The 23,293-nt window shown below is 46.1% G+C and overlaps 1 protein-coding gene across 1 annotated transcript in view; it reads left to right on the top strand.

The window, feature by feature from the left end:
- RBM12B (RNA binding motif protein 12B) overlaps window positions 1-23,293 on the top strand; it is a 135,541-nt gene that overhangs the window by 25,561 nt on the left and 86,687 nt on the right. The gene's annotated exons all lie outside the window — the stretch shown is intronic.

Raw genomic sequence — 23,293 nt, 5'->3', positions numbered from 1 at the left:
GATCAGTGGAGAGCCTTAAAAGGACACAAGCCAAATTTAAAAAATGAGTTTTACTCACCTGGGGCTTCTACCAGCCCCCTGAAGCTGTCTGGCAGCCACTTCCGGCGACAGGAGCCGACAGGCCGGGATCGCGAGTGATTCTTTGCGTTCCTGGCTGTAATAGCGCCCTCTATGCTGTTATAGCATATAACAGCATAGAGGGTGCTATTATGGCCAGGAACGCGAAGAATCACTCGCGTGTCGACGAAACCGGAAGTGGCTGCTGGCGGGGCCAGGAGCATCGGAGCGAGTCCACGTGGGCACCGAATAGCTTCAGGGAGCTGATGGAAGCCCCAGGTGAGTAAAACTCATTTTTTTTAAATTTGGCTTAAAGCGGAATATAACCCTGCATTTCAACTTTGCTCTAAAACATTATTTACAGCATATTATATGCAAAAAGCATTTTTTTTACTAGACCAGCATTGGAAGGGTTAAACACAGAGGTTTAAGGTTCTGGGAGAGATATGCAGAAGTTCAGATTGTTACATTCTATTTAGTTATATGTATCTATTGAGAAATGTTACACTCTTTGGCTGTCCTCCAGCTCCTGAGAGTGAGTCACATTCAACACTTAGATACATTTATGTAAACAAAATGTATCTTTGTCAGCTTCGGATGCGTCTGCAGAAATCTCCAGGAACTTATAAGCTGTGTGTAACCCTTCCAATGCTGGTCTAGTAAAAAAAAAAAATGCTGGTTGCATATAATATACTGTAAATAATGTTTTAGAGCAAAGTTGAAATGCAGGGTTATATTCCGCTTTAAGTGACCCTTTAAGCACTTAAAGGGAAGGTTCAGGGAGGGTGGCTAAAAAATAAAAATCAATTTCCACTTACCTGGGGCTTCCTCCAGCCCGTGGCAGGCAGGAGGGTCCCTCGCCGCCGCTTCGCAGGCTCCCGGTGGCCGACCCGACCTGGCCAGGCCGGCTGCCAGGTTGGGCTCTTCTGCGCTCCACGGCCCGGCACTTCTGCGTCCCAAGCCGGCGCGCTGTCGTCATCGGACGTCCGCCGGGCTGTACTGTGCAGGCGCAGAACTAAAATTGATTTTTATTTTTTAACCACCCTCCCTGAACCTTCCCTTTAAGATCCGGGCTTGTGTGCGCTGATCTGTGCCGCGTGGGCTTTCCAGCCCACAGCACAGATCAGCAGGCAGCCAGGGTGACCAGACTTTCCACCCCCCCCCCTTTTTTCCCCACTAGGGGGATGTCCTGCTGGGGGAGGGGGGGGGGTCCTGATCGCCGCCGGCTATTTTTGTTCAGGGGGGGGGGGCTCCTCAAAGCCCCCCTCCACAGCGAGTTTCCGCCTCATTCCCCTCCCCTCCTTCCTACGAGCGGCACAGGACGGCGATCCGTCCTGCGACGCCTCTGATAGGCTTCAGCCTATCAGATGCCGGCGATTCCTGGCCAATCAGAGGCCAGGGATCGTCAATCTCCTTTACGATGTAAACAGCGTGTGTTTGTTTAGCCTGTGAGCTGCAATTGGAGGCTCGTAGGCTTTTCAGGGAGACTCCCTCCGTGAACTGACATGGAACAGCCGCTCGAACCATGCTAACACCACTTCGACCTGCTGACGCCTATCGGCGTTAGGCGGTCGTTAAGTGGTTAAAGGATAACTGTAACGAGAGAGCTATGGAGGCTGCCATTTATTTCCTTATAAAAAAAAAAATAATTGCCTGGCTATCCTGCTGTTCCTCTGCCTCTAATACTTGTAGCTGTAGACCCTGAACAAGCATGCTGCACATCAAGCTTTCTGACATTGTCAGATTTAAGATTTGCAAGCTTGTTTCTGGTGTGATTTAGACGCTATTGCAGCCAAATAAATCAGCAGGGCTGCTGGGCAATTGGCTTTGTTTAAAGGGAAATAAATATGGCAGCCTCCATATCCCTCTCGTTACAGTTGTCCTTAAAGAACTAGATGGTCATTCTGTCAGAGTTCCAGAGGTCCTCTATGGAGAGGAGAACCTTCCAGGTGGACCACAATCGCTGCAGCAATTCACTGATCAGGCCTGGCAGCCTGCCTGTTTTGGCAAAAAGCACCTGAAGTACTGTTAGACCATGAGAAACAAAATTTTCTGGTTTGATGAGACAAAAATTGAACTCTGGTGTGAATGCGTAGCGCCACATTTGGAGGAAACCAGGCACTGCTCATTACCAGGCCAATGCCATCCCTACAGTTAAACATGGTGGTGGGAGCATCTTGCTGTGGGGATGTTTTCCAGCGGCAGGAACTGGGAGACTAGTCAGGTCAAAGGGAAAGATGACTGCAGCAATGTACAGAGGCGTCTTGGATGAAAAACTGATCTAGAGTGCTCTTGAATATCCATATTTCAGCAGGACAACGACCCTAAGCACACAGCAAAGATATATCAAAGGAGTAGCTTAAAGCGGATCCGAGATGAAACTTGTCTATATATATTCTCTAAAGTTTAGATAGTTTACACAGCAAATCTAGTTGCAAACAGCTTTACTAGAAAATGATTTTCTTCCTGTGATACAATGACAGCAGCCATGTTATTTGTAAACATTACACAAAGGTAGGCTTATCTGTATCTTGAGCAAAAAAAACCTAATCCCCCTCCTCCCCTCTGCCTCTGAAATCAATGGCTAGTAACACCACCTCCTCCTGCCCAGACTGAGCTCCCATGAACCCTTGCTACTGCCAAGGCTCTCTGAAAACCTGTGGGCGTGGTTTTAGTTTATAGGGAATTAAGAGTATTAAAACAAAAACAGAAAAGTGTTTGGTTTGAGGAATGCTCTATAAACAATAAGAAAGGAACACAATTATGCAATGAGTAAAAGTTCACCTCGGATCCACTTGGGCAACTCTGTGAATGTCCTTGAATTGCCCATCCAGAGCCCACACTTGAATCAGATTGAACATTTCTGGAGAGATGTTAAAAAGGCTGTGCACCAAGGCTTCCCATTCAACCTGGTGGAACTTGAGAGGTGCTGCAAAAAGGAATGGGCGTAACTGGGCAAGAATAGGTGTGCAAAGCTTTTGGCATCATATTCAGACTTGAGGCTGTAATTGCTGTCAAAGGTGCATTGACTTAGTATTGAGCAAAGGCTGTAAATATTTATGTACATGTGATTCCTTCTATTTTCAATAAATTTGCCAAAACCTCATGTAAACTTTTTCACATCATCTTGGAAAAAATGAATTTAAGTTTGGAATGAGTCTAACAAAATGTGGAAAAAGTGATGTGCTGTGAATAATTTTCAGATGCACTTTATGGCCTCAGTTCACTAAGCAGCTTAGACTAGTCTACTGATCAGATGCATCAAGAGGGAATTCACTAACAATTACCAAATGTTTTAGTCCTGTTTTTAAAGGTCCGTACACACGCCGGACTGGAGGCAACGACGGGTCCGTCGTCACCTCCCGCTGGGTGGGCGTTCCAACGACAGTCCGGCGTGTGTACGCACTGTCGGCGGACTGATACGGCTGTTTCTGAGCGATCCGCCCGGCGGATCGCTCAGAAACAGCCGTATCAGTCTGCCGACAGTGCGTACACACGCCGGACTGTCGTTGGAACGCCCACCCAGCGGGAGGTGACGACGGACCCGTTGTTGCCTCCAGTCCGGCGTGTGTACGGACCTTTAAAAACAGGACTAAAACATTTGGTAATTAGGTTGGTAAAGCAGGGGAATTGATCAAAAGATGCAATTCACAAAACCAGTAGCTATGACTGACATCTTTCTCCTCTAGCATCTTGCTTCCAGAGTAGGAGGCTATATAATGTTTAATTTCATCAGTAGATTAGATGCAATGAAATAACGAAGTTAAGCAACAATCTATTAAAACAAGGGCATTTTTATTTTTTCCCCACAAATTTTGATTGGTCCATTAGCAAGCTGCATACAAGCTGCAATAATTAGCATCTCATTGACCATGTCTAATTAGAATGCAAAAGGTGTCCAACTGAATGTGCATTTAGAGAAAAGGATTGTCAGCAGATCTGGTATCAGTTTTTAAGCGTACATGAAGTCTAAAGCCTGGTACACATTTTGAATTAGGATTGGCCAATAACTGACCAATTATACCATCTCCATGTAATATGAGGATCAACAGATATTGAATACTATGGGCAGATTGTGTAGGAAAACCTATGATTTGCCAATCCTAATTGAAAGTGTGTATCAGGCTTTAGGCTCTCTTTCAATCTGCTGTCGGCCAGCGCGCAGTTCCTGTCTGAAAGAGGCCTTAAAATAAAAACTAGATACCTCAGAGAAGCCTCTGGACAGTCCAGAGGATTATCACTACTTGGGTATGTATCTAGGTCCCCCCCCCCCCCCCCAAAAAAAAATTCTCCAAGGCCGGGAACACTTGCAGGGGCATTTTTTTCCCCTGCATTTTCCATGTTCATCAGAGCGGTCATGTTCTCTGCCCATGATTTAGGATGCAGCTGAATACATGAGCATTCATACATATTACATCACATACAATACATTGACTTCAATGGCCAGTGCTGCTGTGAACATTTTTTTTTCCCCCAGCTGCGGCAAAACCTGCACAATTTCAGCAAGTGTGTTCCCTGCCTTACAGGTTTGTGTTAAGTTCCTGTTCTCGTCTACGTGAGGGATGGTCAGTGAGATTGTAATAATGAAGATTTTGTTAATTTGTATGCAGCTTGAAATTGGACCAATCAAAATAAAGCAGTTACAGTTTACATCTCATTGACTACTGTGATTTTTGGCTTCCTTAAAAAAAAAAAAAAAAAAAGGTACATACCAAGAGCGCTTCTTAGCGCTACGGTTGCACTTTGAAAAGCACTTGGCTAATGTTTTTGAATGGGATGGATCACACCAGAGCGATGAGCGGTTTTCCCAAATGCAAACTCGGTTCTGCAGCATTTTTGCTGATTTCTGTGGCGATTCAGCCTCAATGTTAAGTATAGAAAAGTGGAAAATCGCTCTGAAAAGCGCTAGATCAGAGCAATTTTCCAAGTATTTTTGTTACAGAAGCTGTTCAGTTACAGCTCTACTGTAGTAAAAAATAAAAAATGCTACACTAAAATGCTCCAAAAGTCACTAGGCATGATTAGAAAATCGCTAGGCACATGCCTAGAATCACCTAGAAAAAAACACTTCAAAAAGCACTCTGCGTTTGAGATTACGTTAATGCTTTTTTGTGTATGCTGGCCCAAATTAGAAATTGTAAATGACATGCAAATAATTCCAGCTTGCATGCACCTTTAAAGGGAACCTGAACTGAGTCAAAATGTTTAAAATAAACACATGATATGGCTGTAAATGAATATTACATACTTTTCCTCGCCATCAGTTATTCTCAGAAGCTCACCATTTTCATCTTGCGATCCCTTCCAGTTCTGACAAAATTTTGTCAGAACTGAAATATACAGTATCAGTTATATATAAGTTGCTGTCAGTTACAGTGGAGGAAATTATTTGACCCCTCACTGATTTTGTAAGTTTGTCCAATGACAAAGAAATGAAAAGTCTCAGAACAGTATCATTTCAATGGTAGGTTTATTTTAACAGTGGCAGATAGCACATCAAAAGGAAAATCGAAAAAATAACCTTAAGTAAAAGATAGCAACTGATTTGCATTTCATTGAGGGAAATAAGTTTTTTTGAACTCTCTAACAATAAAAGACTTAATACTTAGTGGAAAACCCCTTGTTTGCAAGCACAGAGGTCAAACGTTTCTTGTAATTGATGACCAAGTTTGCACACATTTTAGGAGGAATGTTGGTCCACTCCTCTTTGCAGATCATCTCTAAATCCCTAAGGTTTCGAGGCTGTCTCTGTGCAACTCTGAGCTTGAGCTCCCTCCATAGGTTTTCTATTGGATTAAGGTCCGGAGACTGACTAGGCCACTCCATGACCTTAATGTGCTTCTTCTTGAGCCGCTCCTTTGTTGCCTTTGCTGTATGTTTTGGATCATTGTCGTGCTGGAACACCCATCCATGACCCATTTTCAGTTTCCTGGCAGAGGGAAGGAGGTTGTCGTTCAGGATTTCACGATACATGGCTCCGTCCATTTTCCCGTTAATGCGATTAAGTTGTCCTGTGCCCTTAGCAGAAAAACACCCCCAAAGCAAAATGTTTCCACCCCCATGCTTGACGGTGGGGACGGTGTTTTGGGGGTCATAGGCAGCATTTTTCTTCCTCCAAACACAGCGGGTTGAGTTAATGCCAAAGAGCTCTATTTTGGTCTCATCAGACCACAGCACCTTCTCCCAGTCACTCACAGAATCATTCAGGTGTTCATTGGCAAACTTCAGACGGGCCTGCACATGTGCCTTCTTGAGCAGGGGGACCTTGCGAGCCCTGCAGGATTTTAATCCATTGCGGTGTAATGTGTTTCCAATGGTTTTCTTGGTGACTGTGGTCCCTGCTAATTTGAGGTCATTCACTAACTCCTCCCGTGTAGTTCTAGGATGCTTTTTCACCTTTCTCAGAACCATTGACACCCCACGAGGTGAGATCTTGCGTGGAGCCCCAGAGCGAGGTCGATTGATGGTCATTTTGTGCTCCTCCCATTTTCGAACAATCGCACCAACAGTTGTCACCTTCCCTCCCAGCTTCTTGCTAATGGTTTTGTAGCCCATTCCAGCCTTGTGCAGGTCTACAATTTTGACATCCTTGGACAGCTCTTTGGTCTTTCCCATGTTGGAGAGTTTGGAGTCTGCTTGATTGATTCTGTGGACAGGTGTCTTTTATACAGGTGACCTTAATGAGGGTGACTAATTGAGTAGAAGTGTCTAACCACTCTGTGGGAGCCGGAACTCTTAATGGTTGATAGGGGTTCAAAAACTTATTTCCCTCAATGAAATGCAAATCAGTTGCTATCTTTTATTTAAGGTTATTTTTTCGATTTTCCTTTTGATGTGCTATCTGCCACTGTTAAAATAAACCTACCATTGAAATGATGCTGTTCTGAGACTTTTCATTTCTTTGTCATTGGACAAACTTACAAAATCAGTGAGGGGTCAAATAATTATTTCCTCCACTGTATAGCTGTGAGGACAACTGATGATCAAGGTAATGTCCATGTTACAGTTTAGTGTGCTGACCAGGAAGCTGTTATGGGGTAATGATAATGTTTAAAATGGAGGATGGCGAATACCACTGAACAAAGAGGATGCAGGAGAGGAGAAAGAGATGGATGAGTAGACTGCACAGGTGGTAAGTATGATGTATTTGTGTTTTGACTTATAGTTTTCAGTTCAGGTTTTCTTTAATGCAAATTGATGCAGCTTGCAGCTGGGCCAATCAGCACTAAGCACACAAGTTACTTCCAAGCTGGAAATATTTGCATGTCATTTACCATTTCTAATAACCTTAGGCCTTTTCCATGGACGGTTGATAAGCAGTGAGATGCCTCTCAAACGCACACAACTGCTTGTTACTGACTGGTGATTGCTTGCTACTGCCAGATAACTGCTTGCTGAGTACACAGTTCAACTGTCCTTGAAAAAGGGGCCTTACCCAGCTAGACTGAGGATGTAGTAAGGACACCATAGGCACCCAGACAGGACCCATTCAATTGTGCTGTCACACTCTACATGTGCTCTTTGATGGGACAAGTGTAGGAAAATCTCAACAGCCTGTTGATGCTGATAATTGATTATAGGTTGTTATTGATTTGTAAAGCGCCAACATCTTCTGTGGGGCTGTACAAACAAACATGGGGTACATTATAATAAAATGGTGTAAACCAATTATAGACCCTGGTAAAAAAAAAAAAGTGACATGATGAATAAAATTATAACATTGCAAGACAAAATGACAATTTTCTAGACTCAAAAGGGTGAGAGAGACCTGCCTCTGTGAGGTTTTAGTCTTAAGCCCCGTCTACACTATAAGATGTTGCAGCGATCCGGCGCTTGATTAGCCGCCGGATCGCCTCTTCCGCGTCCCCGCTCGCCGCGTGTGCGCCGCATTCGAGTCCCCGCCGGCGCCGCTTACCTTCCGCTCGATTCCCTGCCATTGTCTCCTCGCGGGGAGTGAGCAGGGAATCGGCTGTGCGGAGATCCGTTCTGTCGGATCTTATCAATCGAGCTGCATCAGCGGCTCGATTGATAAGCAGCATCGCGGCCGCATCTACTCATGTAGATGCGGCTTAAAGGTTTAGTCTCTGTGGCCAATCACTGACCAATGTTACCACCTCCATGTCGTATGAGGTTTTACCTGCACAATCTACTCATGGTATTTAATATCTGTTGACCTTCATACTGCATCGAGGTGGTCAGTGATTGGCCAATTATGATTGAAAGTGTATATCAAGCTCTAGATTGACAATTCCTAGTTTGAATGTATATATGTTTGCCATCTGCGGGATTTGTAAGCAATCTCTGGGGATATCTGTACACCTACTACAATGTTCTCCCCAGAATTTTTTCCCAGCTGGGTGGAATGAAAAAGTAGCCGGGTGGGGTGAGATGAAGGCATGCAGGGCCAGTGCTTCTCTGCACATTTCTGCCTACAGCAAAGGTGGAGTTAAGCGGATGACAGCCGGGTTGTAATCAAAACTAGCTGGGTGGAGCACCCGGCTAAAAGCCTGGGGAGAACACTGTACTAGATTATTGGCCAAGATGACCCTGAATAGCTGCCACAGCAGAGTTCCATCTAGCATGTGTATGAAGATTAGGAAACACATCTGAGTGCAAAATTAAAAATCTGTCCTTATAGAAGCTGAATGACTTAAAGGAATACTGTAGGGGGGGTCGGGGGAAAATGAGTTGAACTTACCCGGGGCTTCTAATGGTCCCCCGCAGACATCCTGTGCCTGCACAGCTACTCACCGATGCTTCGGCCCCTCCTCCAGATCACTTCTGGAATTTTCTGACTTTAAAGTCTGAAAACCACTGCGCCTGCGTTTCCGTGTTCTCGATCCTGCTGATGTCACCTGGAGCATACTGCGCAAGCCCAGTATGGTCTGTGCCTGCGCAGTATGCTCCTGGTGACATCAGTGGAATCGAGGACATGGCAACGCAGGCGCAGTGGTTTTCAGACTTTAAAGTCAGAAAATTAAAGAAGTTAACCGGAGGCGGGGCTGGAGCATCGGTGAGTGGCTGCGCAGGCACAGGATGTCTGCGGGGGACCATTAGGAGTCCCGGATAAGTTAAACTCATTTTTCCTGAACACCGCCCCCCCCCCCCCCCCCCCCCTCTACAGTGTCCCTTTAAGTTTTAGGTACATGATTTTTTTTTTTAATTTACATGGGTAGACCTATTTAGGATTAGGGCTATAGAAAAAAAAAAGATTTATTTTCAGTTAATTTAGCTTTGAGGGGGTTGGAACACACTAGGCAGAAATGCTAGTGTTGCGTAAACCATGAAAATACCAGTCTATTACAAATGACTGGGAATACAAAAGCTGTGTTACGTTTATCCACCTACCATTTTCCTGTACTGCATGTGAGCGGAGCCACCATGGACGGACGGATGAAATGGAAAACTATTGGGAGTATTTTTCTTTCTCCTTTGTAAATACACCAGCGTTCATATGTTGTAAGTATGATCAAGTGACAATTTACTGATTGAAGACGCACCATCTAATAGTAAAAATGCAAATGAGGAATGTGCAGAATTGCACTGAAAATGCACCAACCACGAACAACCAAGAAAGCCAAATGAACACACAAGACCACAATTATTATTAATCATAAATCCCATTTTATGAACCAGCTCAGGTCTGACTGTAATTAATCACGCAACACTTGTCTGCCTAAAGCTACGTACACACTTGAAATTTAATGAAAGATCACAGACCAATTTCACCACCTTCCATGTAGTATGAGAGCCATACGTACACAGTCTATTCCATTGAGCTGAACTACCGTCAGATAAAAATCTTTGCAAGATCCTGACTGTACACAAAGATGCTGTACACATGCAACAGATCAGTATCTGCAAAAGATCAGTTAGTGTAAAATGCATTCATAGTCTATATCTGCAGATCTCATACACACCTTGTTTAACAGACATTCATCTGCAGATCCACCAGGATGGATCGTCAGATGATTGTATGATCTGCAGATGAATGTCCATTAATCAAGGTGTGTATGAGATCTGCAGATATCACAGACTTTGAATGCATTTTGCAGGAACTGATCTTTAGATTTTTATCTGATGGGGAGTTCAGCTCAAATAGAATAGACTGTGTAGAAATGCTCTCATACTACATGGAAGGTGGTAAAATTGGTCTGTGATCTTTCAAGTGTGTATGTAGTTTTAGCCTGATGTGTAGTGTTAACCACTTGAGGATCGTAGGCTTTACCCCCCGAAAAGCCGCATCTACACGCGTAGATGCGGCTTCCGATCCGGCGGCTCGATTAGCCGCCGGATCGCCTCTTCCGCGTCCCCGTTCGTGCGTTGGTTTCGATTCCCCGCCGGCGCCGCTTATCTTCCGCTCGATTCCCTGCCATTGTCCCCTCGCAGGGAACGAGCAGGGAATCGGCGGAAGCAAGATCCGTCCTGTCGGATCTTATGATGCGGCTTGATTGATAAGGAGGATCAGAGCCGCATCTACGCGTGTAGATGCGGCTTAAGGACCAGACCCTTTTTTTCCATTCAGACCACTGCAGCTTTCACGGTTTATTGCTCGCTCCTACAACCTACCACCTAAATGAATTTTGGCTCCTTTTCTTGTCACTAATAAAGCTTTCTTTTGGTGCTATTTGATTGCTGCTGCGATTTTTACTTTTTATTATATTCATCAAAAAAACATGAATTTTGACAAAAAAATGATTTTTTTTAACTTTCTGTGCTGACATTTTTCAAATAAAGTAAAATTTCTGTATACACGCAGCACGAAAAATGCGGACAAACGTATTTAATAAAAAAAAAAACCATTCAGCCTATATTGATTGGTTTGGGTAAAAGTTATAGCGTTTACAAACTATGGTGCAAAAAGTGAATTTTCCCATTTTGAAGCATCTTTGACTTTTCTGACCACCTGTCATGTTTCATGAGGGGCTAGAATTCCAGGATAGTATAAATACCCCCCAAATGACCCCATTTTGGAAAGAAGACATTCCAAAGTATTCACTGAGAGGCATGGTGAGTTCATAGAAGATTTTATTTTTTGTCACAAGTTAGCGGAAAATGACACTTTGTGACAAAAAAAGAAAAAAAAAAAGTTTCCATTTCTGCTAACTTGCGATCAAAAAAAAATGAAATCTGCCACGGACTCACTATGCTCCTCTCTGAATACCTTAAAATGTCTACTTTCCAAAATGGGGTCATTTGTGGGGTGTGTTTACTGTCCTGGCATTTTGGGGGGTGCCTAATTGTAAGCACCCCTGTAAAGCCTAAAGGTGCTCATTGGACTTTGGGCCCCTTAGCGCAGTTAGGCTGCAAAAAAGTGCCACATATGTGGTATTGCCATACTCAGGAGAAGTAGTATAATGTGTTTTGGGGTGTATTTTTTCACATACCCATGCTGGGTGGGAGAAATATCTCTGTAAATGACAATTGTTTGATTTTTTTTTTTACACACAATTGTCCATTTACAGAGATATTTCTCCCACTCAGCATGGGTATGTGTAAAAATACACCCCAAAACACATTATACTACTCCTGAGTACGGCGATACCACATGTGGCACTTTTTTGCACCCTAACTGCGCTAAGGGGCCCAAAGTCCAATGAGTACCTTTAGGATTTCACAGGTCATTTTTGTTTCAAGACTACTCCTCATGGTTTAGGGCCCCTAAAATGCCAGGGCAGTATAGGAACCCCACTAATTACCCCATTTTAGAAAGAAGACACCCCCAAGGTATTCCTTTAGGAGTATGGTGAGTTCATAGAAGATTTTATTTTTTGTCACAAATTAGTGAAAAATGACACTGAAAAAAAAACAAAAATCAATTTCCACTAACTTGACAAAAAATAAAATCTATGAACTCGTCATACACCTAACGGAATACCTTTGGGTGTCTTCTTTCTAGAATGGGGTCATTTGTGGGGTTCCTATACTGCCCTGGCATTTTAGGGGCCCTAAACCTTGAGGAGTAGTCTTGAAACCAAATGTCGTAAATGACCTGTGAAATCCTAAAGGTACGCATTGAACTTTGGGCCCCTTAGCGCACTTAGGGTGTAAAAAAGTGCCACACATGTGGTACCGCCGTACTCAGGAGAAGTTGTATGTGTTTTGGGGTGTATTTTTACACATACCCATGCTGGGTGGGAGAAATATCTCTGTAAATGACATTTGATGACAATTGTTTGATTTTTTTTTTTTTTACACACAATTGTCCATTTACAGAGATATTTCTCCCACTCAGCATGGGTATGTGTAAAAATACACCCCAAAACACATTATACTACTTCTCCTGAGTATGGCGATACCACGTGTGACACTTTTTTGCAGCCTAGGTGCGCCAAGGGGCCCAACGTCCTATTCACAGGTCATTTTGAGGCATTTGTTTTCTAGACTACTCCTCACGGTTTAGGGCCCCTACAATGCCAGGGCAGTATAGGAACCCCACAAGTGACCCCATTTTAGAAAGAAGATACCCCAAGGTATTCCGTTAGGTGTATGGTGAGTTCATAGAAGATTTTATTTTTTGTCACAAGTTAGTGAAAAATGACACTTTGTGAAAAAAAAAAAAATCAATTTCCACTAACTTTTGACAAAAAAATAAAATCTTCTATGAACTCGTCATACACCTAACGGAATACCTTGGGGTGTCTTTTTTCTAAAATGGGGTCACTTGTGGGGTTCCTATACTGCCCTGGCATTTTACGGGTCCAAAACCGTGAGTATTCTGGAAACCAAATGTCTCAAAATGACTGTTCAGGTGGATAAGCATCTGCAAATTTTGATGACAGGTGGTCTATGAGGGGGCGAATTTTGTGGAACCGGTCATAAGCAGGGTGGCCTTTTAGATGACAGGTTGTATTGGGCCTGATCTGATGGATAGGAGTGCTCGGGGGGTGACAGGAGGTGATTGATGGGTGTCTCAGGGGGTGGTTACAGGGGAAAAAAGATGCAATCAATGCACTGGGGAGGTGATCGGAAGGGGGTCTGAGGGTTTGGCCGAGTGATCAGGAGCCCACACGGGGCAAATTAGGGCCTGATCTGATGGGTAGGTGTGCTAGGGGGTGACAGGAGGTGATTGATGGGTGTCTCAAGGTGTGAATAGAGGGGGGAACAGATGCAAGCAATGCACTGGCGAGGTGATCAGGGCTGGGGTCTGAGGGTGTGGGCGGGTGATTGAGTGCCCTAGGGGCAGATAGGGGTCTAATCTGATGGGTAGCAGTGACGGGGTGATTGATGGGTAATTAGTGGGTGTTTAGGGTAGAGAACAGATGTAAACAATGCACTTGGGAGGTGATCTGACGTCGGATCTGCGGGCGATCTATTGGTGTGGGTGGGTGATCAGATTGTCCGCAAGGGGCAGGTTAGGGGCTGATTGATGGGTGGCAGTGACGGGTGATTGATGGGTGATTGACAGGTGATCAGTGGGTTATTACAGGGAAGAACAGATGTAAATAATGCACTGGCGAATTGATAAAGGGGGGTCTGAGGGCAATCTGAGCGTGTAGGCGGTTGATTGGGTGCCCGCAAGGGCAGATTAGGGTCTGATCTGATGGGTAACAGTGACAGGGGGTGATTGATGGGTAATTAGTGGGTGTTTAGGGTAGAGAACAGATGTAAACAATGCACTTGGGAGGTGATCTGACGTCAGATCTGCGGGCGATCTATTGGTGTGGGTGGATGATCAGATTGCCCGCAAGGGGCAGGTTAGGGGCTGATTGATGGGTGGCAGTGACAGGGGGTGAGTGACAGGTGATCAGTGGGTTATTACAGGGGGGATAGAGGCATACAGCAGTGTTCTCCCCAGGCTCTTTTAGCCGGGTGCTCCACCCGGCTGGATTTGGTGACCACCCGGCTGTCATCGGCTCACCGCCTCACCTCCTCCTATGCTGTAAGCAGAGTTGCCCTGCATTTTCATCTCAACCCACCCGGCTACTTTTTCATGCCACCCGGCAACTATTTCATTCCACCCGGCTGGAAATAAATTCTGGGGAGAACACTGTACAGTACACGGGGGGGGGGTGATCAGGAGGGAGCAGGGGACAGTTTAGGGCATAAAAAAAAGAATAGCGTTTACAGATAGTGACAGGGAGTGATTGATGGGTGATTAGGGGGGTGATTGGGTGCAAACAGTGGGCAGGGGGGGGTCTGAAGGCTGGGGTGGGAGATCAGGGGGGCTGTGGGCAAAAAAATAAAAGTGGTGTATACTTACTACTGCTTCCTCCTCGCTGGTTGCCTCTGGAACAATGAGGCCACGAGGCGAGGAGGAAGCGTGTATAAAGCACTTTGTTTACCTAGCAAAGTGCTTTATACACTTAATTTAACTCGCTTGCGGATTTCCTCCGCCTGCCGGCGCTGCTAATTGGCCGGGGACTGGAGTATAAGTCCCCGGCCATCGATCCCCGGCGGAGGATCGCGTCATTGATGACTTGATCGCTCCGCCCATGCCCGTACAAGGACCGCCGCCTCTGTGCATGCGGCGGTCCTTACGGAATCCACTTATCGGCCGCCCCTGCGCAGTGGGCGGTCGTTAAGTGGTTAAAGGGTACCCGAAGTAACATGAGATGTACAGTGCCTAGCACACAAATAACTATGCGGTGTTCCTTTTTTTCTTTGAAAGGGTTAAATATCAGGTATGTAAGTGGCTGACTTAGGGTCACACTGTAGTCACTTCCTGTCTGAGTCAGCCACTTACATGATATTTAATTATTTCAGGCAGAGAAAGAAAATGGAACACCGCATAGTCATTTGTGTGCTAGGCACTGTACATACACATGTCTATCTCATCGTGTCACGTCACTTCGGGTATCCTTTAATGCCGGCGGCTCCCAAGCATGGGACGCAATAGCCTGTCTCCGCCGGCACAGATCTACAGTTCCGTGCATTGGTCAGGAGGCATTTTCATTGGCTCCTGACCGCTTGATCACTGTGAGCAAATCGCAGTGATCAGTAAGTGGGGGGGGGGGGAGACTCTGGTCCTTAAAGTGTACCTGAGGCGAATCTCTGTTACAAAAACCACATACTTAAAGAGAATCTGAAGCGAGTATAAAACTCGCTTCTTCTCTTATATTCAGCAGGGGCATGTGTTTCGGTTGAGTGGGCAGGCCGAAATCCAGATTGCAGTGGGTCTAGCAGTGAGTTGGCATTCAGGAACTGGGTCAGGCATTTGTGAACCAGATGCTCAAGAAGTTTTGAGGCAAAGGGGAGGAGGGAGATAGGACGGTAGTTGGAGGGTAGCGAGGGGTCGAGGGAGAGTTTCTTAAGCAGGGGTAGTACAGTGGCCTGCTTGAAGTCTGAGGGGAAGGTGCCTTTGGATAGGGAGAGGTTGAACAGGGTAGTGAGGACTGGGGCCAATTCCGTGAAGTGAGGGTGGAGTAAATCTGAAGGGATGGGGTCAAGGGGGGGGGGGGGGAAGTAGTGGTATGGGAAGTCTGCAGTAGGTGGATGACTTCCTCGGTGGTAGTAGGAGTGAAAAATGTGAGGGGAGGATAGGGTGGAGGAGGAGCTGGTTGGGAGGGGGTGGGAGGTGAAGATTTGAGATTGGATATTTCCTGGCGGATGGAGACAATTTTGTTGGTGAAGTGGGTGGCTAAATCTGTGGCAGAGAGGGAGGAAACGGAGGGTTGGTAGTTGATTTTAAGCAGGGAGTTGAAAGTGGCAAAAAGACGCCGGGGGTTGGAAGCTTGTGCTCCGATGAGCCTGGTAAAGTATTCCTGCTTCGCATGAGCAAGGGCAGTGTGGAACTGCAGCAGGTTGGTCTTGTACTGTAGGAAATCCTGGTTAAGTCTAGTTTTCCTCCATTTCCGTTCAGTGGCATGTGTTTTCCTCTGGAGGTTGCGAGTATGGGTAGTGCGCCAGGGCTGGGGGTTAGGGGGTCGGTTGCGGCGAAATATTGGTGGATCAGCTTTCTCTAGGGCTGATGAGAGAGTTTGGCGATACTGAGCTGCAGCAAGATTAGGGCAAGTTAGGGTGGGGAGAGTGGAGGAGAGGGCATGGAGGGGGTCAGCAAGGACGCTAGGGTTGAGCTTGCATAGGTCTCGCTGCCATTGACCAGGTGGGTGGGCGGGTAGTTTGGAGGTGCCTTCTGTGAGGAGGTAGAAGGTGATGGTCTGAGGGTGGAAAGGGTGCGATGTCAAGGTCTGCAATGGTGGTGGATTTAGTGAATATAAGGTCGAGAGTGTGACCTGCAGTGTGAGTGGGGGAGTTGGTGTGTTGTACTAGTCCAAGTGAGTTGGCAATGGTGAGTAGCCGGGTCACAGCGGAGTTCTTGGCTTCATCGATGGGAATATTGAAATCCCCAAGGATGATGGTGGGGAGGTCAGAGGAAAGGATGTGAGGGAGCCAGGAGGCAAGGTCATCGAGAAATTGTGGGGTGGAGAACGGTATAAGACCGCAACAATGGCAGGGAGGTGGTGGTAGAGGCGGATGGTGTGGGTGGTAGAGGCGGATGGTATTCATTGAGACTTTTAAGAGATACATGAGGTGACCTAAGAAAGAAAAGTTTTACTCACCCAGAGCTTCGTGCAGCCCCTAGAAGTCTATCGGGACCCATGCCCGAGTCATAGCCTTCTGTGCATGCGCGCCTCTCTTGGTCTCACGTTTCTGTGAACTGAACAAGTGCAGAACCATGAGAGGCACCTGATCCAGCTACAGGTCATGATCTTACGGAGGGGACAGTGTCATGGTACCAGATAGATTTCTAAGTGCTGGAAGAAGCCCCAGGAGAGAAAATATTTTCTTTCTTAGGTCGCCTCATGCAGAGGCGTAGCTAGGGCTTTCAGCGCCCGGGGACAAAGACTATTAATGCGCCCTGTAAGGAGGCCAAAAAAGAGGCGTGGCCATGAAACATAATGTGGGCATGGTAATGGGTGGGGCCAAATATACATGACCTTAGCAGTGGTGTAAAAGGTCTGGCAGGGAAGTTTGAGCTTTGCCATAGTGTTTCCCCCCAAAATACATGTAATCAGACAGCATTTCACCAAAAATACATGTAATTTGGCAGAGGTTCCTCCAAAATAGACATAATCTGGCAGCAGTGGTTCCCCCAATATACATATAATCTGGCAGCTGTTCCCCAAAATACACTTAATCTGGCAGCAGCGGTTCCCCAAAAATACAGTTAATCTGGCAGCAGTTTCCCCAAAATAGGTGCCCCCCAGTATAGGTAACCAGGTATATAGGTGTCCCTAGTGGAAGTAACCAGGTAAATAAATTAAAAAAAAACCACAGGTCACAGCTGGGCGCCCCTAGGGACCCAGCGCCCGGGGGCACGTGTCCTACCCCGCCCACCCCAAGCTACGCCCCTGGCCTCATGTATCCTTTAATAGCTTATGATCCTTATAAAGTAAATCTTTACTAAATATAAATTAAAACAATTTCTTATTTTGTACAGTGTTCATTTGTAAAGTATTTAGTGTTTGCCAGTATCACCTCATCCTGAATGCCATTATTGAATTTATAAATGGTGCCAGCATCTTCACTAGTAGCGAGCAGCAATGTCAATTGATCTCCCAGAGTGCCGAGTTAGAAAGCTGTATGACATCATTAAAGAGAACCTGTAACAAAAAAAAAACGTTACCCTGGGGGTACTCACCTCAGGAGAGGGAAGCCTCAGGGTCCCAATAAGCCTTCCCCCTCCGCTGTAGCTGCAGGCAATTCAGCGCTGGCTTCCCCGAAGTGTCCAGCGATCCTCCCTCCACAAGCCTGATAAGCGCTGATTTATTTACCTTTCCTGGCTCCAGCAGGGGTGCTGTTGCAACTCTCAGCACGGAGATTGGTGAAAATAGCCGATCTCTGTCGGGTCCGCTGTACTGCGCAGGAGACTTGCGCCTGCGCAGTAGAGCGGCCTGACAGCGATCAGCTATTTCCGCCTATCTCCGAGCGGAGAGCTGATACTGTGCCTGCACTGGAGCCGGGAAGGTAAATATTTACATCCCCACTGTTTGGGGAGCTTAATCGCCGCCGTGGGACTGAGAAGGACAGGGGAAGCCTCAATAGGATCTGGAGGCTTCCCCCTACTGAGGTGAGTACCCCCAGGGGAGGATTTTCTGTTTACAGGTTTTCTTTAAACTATACAGCACTTCCACATATATAAAGGATATCCCAGAAGAACAAACTCTCAGCCCTTTTTTTGCCAAAAATCAATGTTAGTCTCTATAAGTAGGACTGACAGGTAAGTTCAGTATCATACACATCCAGAAGGCAGCAGGTTAAAGGGGAACTGAAGAGAGAGGTATATGGAGGCTGCCATGTTTATTTCCTTTTAAGCAATACCAGTTGCCTGGCTGCCCTGCTGATCCTCTGCCTCTAATACTATTAGCCATAGCCCCTGAACAAGCATGCAGCAGAACAGGCGTTTCAGACTTTAAAGTCAGATCTGACAAGACTAGCTGCATGCTTGTTTCTGGTGTTATTCAGATACTACTGCAGAGAAATAGACCAGCAGGGCTGCCAGGCAACTGGTATTGATTAAAAGGAAATAAATATGGCAGCCTCCGTATACCTCTTACTTCAGTTCCCCTTTAACCTGCAGAAAACTGCAAGACACAAAGACAAAGGTGGCTCTTACAGCGTGAAAACTTTTAATAGAAAACACACACATATGCTGTACAAGTTGAACGAACTCCTGGATGAAGAGTGGGGTTTTCAGAGAAGCCGGGTTGTAGGTCTGGAGTGGAACACCATGGCCAGCAGTTCAGCGAGAGCTTACTGCCACAAACTGGAAACGGACACCTGCAAGCTCAACACGTTTTAACCACCTCCAGCAGGAGATCTGATCATCACAATGAGTTTCAGAGGCCTTCCCCTTCATCAGGCTACTAGGGATGATCACAGATATGCAAATTAGTCAGAGTTGATGCACATTTTTATGTAAATCTGCAGCTTGAAAAGGGACCAATCAGTTTGAATCCAGGTTTAAATTGATTGGTCCTTTCTCATGCTGTATATACTTGCATAATAATGTGCACAATAAGTATTTGCATCTTATTGATTATCCCTACAGGCTACTGCACTACAGCTGCAGTGTGATTTATAGGAGGTGTACATAAGCCTCTATACAACAAATAGGAGTAATGCCATCTAGTGGCAGGAAAACAAAATACAGAATCTCCCAAATATAAAACATTACATTCTTACAAGTAATAAAAACAATATCAAACAAATAAAATGGCAGAAATGTGCACTGTTATCCTAAATCACAAGTAAGCTGTTTCTGATTAACTTCATTTCAATATCACTCATCTTTCCTTATTTTTATTTTGATATTTGAGCTGAACTCGTCCAGAGACGCCGGAGGCTACCACTCAGGCCCTGCTGGGCCGATTTAAACGAAATAAAAAGGAGCACACGCAGCCGGCACTTTGCCAGCCGCGTGTGCTACCTGATCGCCGCCGCAGCGCGCCGCATGCAGCGGTGAAAGAAGGTCCCACCAGCCGCCCGAGCCCAGCGCAGCCGGACCAAAAAGTTCCGGCCAGCGCTAAGGGCTGGATCGGAGGCGGCTGACGTCCATGACGTCACTCCGCTCGTCGCCATGGTGACGAGAAAAGCAAAACAGGAAGGGCCGCTCAGGCCGGAGGCGATCAGAAGTGCAGACTAGGAGCGCCCTCTAGTGGGCTTTCATGCAGCCAACTTTCAGTTGGCTGCATGAAATAGTTTTTTTTTTATTAAAAAAAAAACGTCCGATCACCAGCCTGGCGATCTTAATAGAACGCCAGGCAGGTTTTTAAAGTGAATGTTAAGCCTAAAAAAAATAGTTTTACTCACCTGGGGCTTTCCTCAGCCCCCTGCAGCTGATTGGTGCCCACGTAGAGTCGCTCTGATGCTCTTGGACCCGCCGGCGGCTACTTCCGGTTTCGCCGTCACCGGTCGTCAGGCTGGGAACGCGAGTGATTCTTCCCGTTCCTAGCCACAATATTGCCCCCTATGCTGCTATTGCGGCAACCAGTGTCAATTCTTACTTGCATCAGAAAAGTTGTCACCATCCCTGATGGAGTTCTGTAGACTCCTGCTGAATTGTAAGTAGGATTCAGTTCATTTAAAACAGAGCCAGACATTGGAAAAAAAAGTTTTCCAAGAAAGGATATAATAACGCTTCAGTTATTGCTGCTAGGGATGAGCTTTTCCCCAAGTTTGGCCCTTGCGATGATAAAAGTGGGATCGGGCCCCTTGATAGTAACAGCAGAGCCAGTAACAGCTTTAGTTTTGCACCACTTATAATTAGGGGTGATCACTGATATGCATTTTTTTCTGAGTTTATGCACATATATGCAGCTTGAAAATGGACCAATCAGTTTAAACGTGGGTGGGACTTGATTGGTCCATTTTCAAGCTGCATTTATTTGCATAAACTCTGAAAACTTTTCATATCATTGATCATCCCTACTTATAATGTGAGTTGCAGACAGATTTGTAACATCCTGAATAAAAACTGGAGAATGCTTTTAGAGGATCCCGTACTTAACTACTTGAGGACCGCAGTGTTAAACCCCACTAAAGACCAGGCCATTTTTCTCAAACTGCACTGCAGCTTTAAAGAGACATTGAAGCGAGAATAAATCTCGCTTCAGTGCTTATATTCAGCAGGGGCATGTGTGCCCCTGCTAAACCGCCGCTATCCCGCGGCTAACCGGGGGTCCCTTACCCCCCAAATCCCCCCCTGCAAAATCTACGACCAACTTGGTCGTAGATTTTGCTGCTGTTGAGGCAGGGCTAAGGGCTGCAGCCCTGCCTCTCAGCGCCGTCTATCAGCGGCGCATCGCCGCCTCTCCCCCGCCCCTCTCAGCAAAGGAAGACTGAGAGGGGCGGGGGAGAGGCGGAGATACGCGCTGACAGACGCGTGTGAGGCAGGGCTGCGGCCATTAGCCTTGCCTCTATGCGGAAGAGATCCCCGCAATGAACGAAGGGGATTTGGGAGGTAAGGGACCCCTGTTTTAGCAGCGGCGTTTTTGCTAGCGTTTTGCGGTTCAGCACACTGTAACAAAATTAAAAATAATTCACAGGACCAATCAGGATAAAAACGTGAAACGCAAAACGCTACACAACCGCTGAGCAAAAAAATACACTGTTGCAAAAAGCGACCGAAAACGCGCATAAATCCGCTTGCAAACCGCTCAGACAAAACGCTAGCGGTTGCGTTTCGCGTTTGCTGATTTCAGTGGGTTCCAGGCCTTAGGCCTCGCTGCAGGGCCACACAACTCAGCACACAAGTGACCCCCCCCCCCTTTTCTCCCCACCAACAGAGCTTTCTGTTGGTAGGGTCTGATCCCTCCTGCGTTGTTTATTGTTTTTTTATAAATATGTATTTATTTTTTAAATACCCCTTTTTTTAATTTAAAAATTATTTGTTTTAATTACCCTCCCGCCTTCCCCCTGCCAGCCAATCACCGTGATCGGCTGTCATAGGCTTTAGCCTGACAGCGGATCACTTTTTTTCCTCCCAGGGGACAGCCACATCACACGGCTGTCCCCAGTATAGCGCCGTAGATCGCAGTGCTGTACAATGTTATTAGTTGGCGGTTTCAGCGTCTAACAGTCTCCTAGCGGCGATTTCCGCTGGGAGGCTGATGGCGGAGCAGAGATAAGTCATTGAAGCGGGAATGTGTGCACATCGGCGCACGTGATCCCCTTCAAACTCCACCCCAAGGACTTTACGCCAATCAGCGTTAGGCGGTCCTGGGGCCATAATCTCTACTCAAGACCAGACTAGCAGCACACAGATCAGCGCCTCCTCCAGTGGCTGTAACAGCGGTAAGGGCTCTTTCACATCAGACAACGCGAACAGGAGCCGTTCTCCTGCACGCGTTGTCTGCCTGCGGCGTGTCATCGGGTATCTGCGGTGCGACGCAATCAGCGGCGGTAGCTGGTAATTAAACCCGACGGAAAACACTGGCTCGCGGGTGCGTTGGAGGAAAAACTGCGCCCGGGTGAGGCGGAACCGCAACGCATCGAAACGCAGCATCGAGTGTGAAAGGTAAAATGAAAGTCTATGGACTTTCATTCCACCTTGGTTAACGCAAACGGCTGCCGTTTGCGTTAACGCACAAAGTCTGCCCTAATGTGAAAGAGCCCTAAGTCCCCGCCCGCTGTCAGCCGCTGTGCGACCTTTACACATTGCGGAGGGGAGAGCCGGGAAGGGGGGGGGACTTCCCCCCTTCTCCGCTGCTATGCCCATCGCCCTCTTTCACTGGCTACCTCCCCTCCTGCTCAGGGTTCTCTGGTGGGCCCCCCCTGACCACGGGCCCTTGGTCCGTGCCCGAATGGTCAGTCCGCCCCTGGACCCACGCAGTGGAGCGCAGAAGAAGCCAATCCAGAACCCGACCTGGCTGCGCCAGCGGAGAAGACCGGGAGCCACCGAAGCTGCAGCGAGGGCACAGGACGGCTGCCACAGGCTGGAGGAAGCCTCAGGTAAGTGGATTTTTTTTTCCATGCTTGGACCACTCCTTTAAGTCTGCTTTGCCCTTAACCCATTCGCGTTCCGTCGTTTTCACGTGAGAAATGTTCACCTCCCATTCATTAGCCTATAACTTTATCACTACTTATCACAATGCACTGATCTATATCTTGTTTTTTCCGCCACCAATTAGGCTTTCTTTGGGGGGTACATTTTGCTAAGAGCCACTTTACTGTAAATGCATTTTAACAGGAAGAATAAGAAAAAGATGGAAAAATTCATTATTTCTCAGTTTTCAGCCATTATAGTTTTAAAATAATACATGCCTCCATAATTAAAACTCACGTATTGTATTTGCCCATATGTCCCGGTTATTACACCGTTAAAATTATGTCCCTATCACAATGTATGGCGACAATATTTTATTTGGAAATAAAGGTGCATTTTTTCCATTTTGCATCTATCACTATTTACAAGTTTAAAATAAAAAAAAATATAGAAATATTTTATCTTTACATTGATATTTAAAAAGTTTAGACCCTTAGGTAAATATTTACATGTTTTTTTTTTTTTTATTGTAATGGTTTTGGTTTTTTATAGTAAACATTTTATTTGGGTAGTTTTGGGAGGGTGGGAGGTAAACAATAGATTTATAATGTAAATGTGTGTTAATTTTTTTTTTTTTTTCTTTCAGGTGTAGTATTACTTTTTGGCCACAAGATGGCGGCCATGAGTTTGTTTACATGACGTCACTCTAAGCGTGGAACACGCTTACAGTGACGCATCGGGGAGGGAACAGCCAGAAAAAGCACAGCTTCCGAGCTTGTCGCTTTTTCAGCGGGGGAGAGGAATCAG

Source organism: Hyperolius riggenbachi, chromosome 5 (assembly GCF_040937935.1).
Source record: "Hyperolius riggenbachi isolate aHypRig1 chromosome 5, aHypRig1.pri, whole genome shotgun sequence".
NCBI lineage: Eukaryota > Metazoa > Chordata > Amphibia > Anura > Hyperoliidae > Hyperolius > Hyperolius riggenbachi.
The sequence above is the reverse complement of the archived record's forward strand: the minus strand, read 5'-3'. Positions and strand labels throughout refer to the sequence as shown.